The 2,879-nt window shown below is 43.9% G+C and overlaps 1 protein-coding gene across 1 annotated transcript in view; it reads left to right on the forward strand.

Annotated features, from left to right (window-relative positions):
* Positions 1 to 2,879, forward strand: part of Myo3b (myosin IIIB) — a 273,440-nt gene that overhangs the window by 119,742 nt on the left and 150,819 nt on the right. The gene's annotated exons all lie outside the window — the stretch shown is intronic.

Genomic DNA, 2,879 nt, shown 5'->3' on the forward strand with positions numbered 1-2,879 from the left:
GTTTTGGCTATCCTGGGTTTTTTGTTTTTCCATATGAAGTTGATTATTGTCTTCTCCAGATCTGTGAAGAATTTTGATGGGATTTTGATGGGGACTTAATCCACCTTAACAGAAGCAGCTCTGTGTATCACACATGTGCCTTAAGCCCTTGGAAGCCAATAGAGGGCAGCAGATCCCTACAACCACAGTTACAAATGGTTGTGAGCTACCCTGTGGGTGCTGGGAATGGAACCAGGGTCCTCTACAAGAGCAGCCAGTCCCCTTAACTGCTGAGCCATCTCTCCAGACTCTTGCCAACTTTGTCAGATAGTTTATTTCACACAGTTTCTAGGCATAATTAAGGAAAGAGGTCAGCTGGCTGAAGTTAATACAATGAGAATTCAGTTACTATATTAAAAAGTTGAGGGTTTTTTCTTTATGTTGAACTTTAAGGGGGAAAACTTAGGCTTATATAGAGGGGATTTGGGGTAGAAGTATGCACTGTCCTGGTATTTTATTTACTAAAGAGTGCAGATGGAAGCTTTTAGGAACAGTGAAAATTAGCATTCCCTGCCCTGTTCCCTTTTCATGAGCCAAGGTCTCTTTGTAACCTAGACTGACTGGGAGCTCCTAATACAGTCCAGAATAGTCTTGAACTCCTGACCCTCCCCTTCAGCCTCCCAATTTCTGAGTTTACAGCTGTGTATTACCAAACCTGACTCAGAGAAGGTACTGCAAACCAATCGGATTTCCTTATCTTTAAAAAGTAATTCTTATTATTTTATTTATTTTTGAGACGATCTCCCTATGTAACCTTGGCTGACCTAGAACATACTCTGTAGACCAGGTTGGCCTCCAACAGAGATCTGCCTGCCTCTGCCTCCTGAGTGCTGGGATTAAAGGCATGGACTGCAAATTTTATTATTTCAAATCATGTGTATGCATCGGTGTGTGCTCATCATTGCTTGTGTCTGCAGAAGTCAGAAGTGTCAGAGCCTCTGGAGTTGGAGTTTGCAGGCATGTGGGAGCTGCCTACTGTGAACATGGGTGCTGGGAAACAAAGTCAGGTCTTCTGGAAAAGCAGTCCACACTCAGCCACTGAGCTATCTTAACAGTTCCCAGTGTGGCTTCTCTTTGACATCTCCTACACGTAAAGACATAGACAAAGAAGATGTTCTGGTTAACCACTTACGAATGCCTAGCTTACTGATTTAGACTGAATAAAACGAAGCCAACATTTTATTCCAGACTTTTGCAATTAGACTGACTGCCATAGTGGAGACAGCTACTATGCTTTAGATGACCCTTCTAATCTGGAACTACCAGGGATGAGGACTGGGAAGGGAGGCCTTGTGTAGCTGACTTGAAGGTGTTTTCCTCCCTACTTCCTTTGTGTGTGTAGCAAGGAGGAGATTACACATGAAAATTCTGTGATTGTTGTACAGCAAAACATTAGGCAAAACCAACTGTAGGACCCAGGGAGACAGAGCTACCATCAGAGGGTGACGCCCTTTAAACTGTGACGATATTGGGAATATGGCGCCACCCAGGGAAACAGGATGCTACCCACAGGAGAACTGACAGGACATAGGAGAGCGTTTTATAGGTATCATGGCATGTAATGGTATTTTTGAGTCATGAAGAAGTTATGCAAAACTGTTGATTCCATATTTTGATAAGGGCCTAAGAGTAGTTCCTGATGCATTTTAAAATCCCGTTTGAATTTTTATACCAAAGATTGTGTGTGCTTTTCACAGCCACCTGCTCCGCGGATAGACCAGCTGGCTCCATTTAGAGGTGAAGAGGCCTGATTTGCTGCTGTTAAGAGAGTTTTTTGAGCATCTCACTCATGGTTAGCCACTCTGAGACAGGGAGCAATGCTTGCCCCCAGCAGCCGTGAGCATCATAGTTTCACAAGGGGAATTATCGGAGTGCCTACTTCAATTAATTCTTTTACTTAAGGAATTACATTTTGGGTTAGGCTGTGACGCAGTTGATAGGGGGCTTATGTGACTTACAGGGCCCTGGGTTTGATTGCCAGCACCAGGCGAACTGGGAGTGATGGTACATGTCTGTAATCCCAGCACTCAGGAGGCAGAGGCAGGAGGATCAGCAATGCAAGGTCCTTTTCTATTAACACAGTGAGTTCTAAGGGGTCAGCCCGGGAAACATGAGACTTTGTTAAACAAACAAAGAAGCAAAAACCAAAACAAAATTTTGGAATACCAAAGGGGATTTTTATTTATTGTCATTCAAATTTTTGAAATAGTTGGTAAGCAATGCCCCAAATAGGATTTTATAAGTATGGGCCTGAAAAGATGACTCAGTGAGTAAAAATACTTGTCACAGAAGCCCAATGACATGCACTCAACTCCTAGGACCTAGGGAGAAGAAAGAACTCACTCCTGAAGATGGCCTTCTGGCTTCCATGAGAGCCTGTGGACACACACGTGGACAAGTGTACACGTGCATAAGTATATGCTAACACAACAGATAAGGTTGGTTACAAAAACACATTTGCTAAGTAAAACTCCCAGAATATCAATTTTTATAATTCAACACACATAACTCACGTGTTGTCCACAGATGCATGCATGCATTTGACCAACACTTAGGAATAGGCTGAGAGATGTCTCCAGAGAGCAGCCAGCTCACGAGAGGAGTTGTTCTGGGGAAAAGTCATAAAGCATTTTCAGACAAGGTAAAATGCAAAACACGGTCAACTCTTTGGGTGCTGGCAGTCAGGTGGAGGGGACATCGGGGGAAGGAAGGCCCCACAGCTGTGGCTCAGTGGAAAGTCTATGCTCCAACAGGATGGAGAAGGGTCTAAACGAGAGCTCTTGCCGCTTAGTGTCGGGATTTTGCTTCCTTTTATACGAAGCATCGCACTGGGGCAGACC

This window comes from Microtus ochrogaster, chromosome 4 (assembly GCF_000317375.1).
Source record: "Microtus ochrogaster isolate Prairie Vole_2 chromosome 4, MicOch1.0, whole genome shotgun sequence".
Lineage (NCBI taxonomy): Eukaryota > Metazoa > Chordata > Mammalia > Rodentia > Cricetidae > Microtus > Microtus ochrogaster.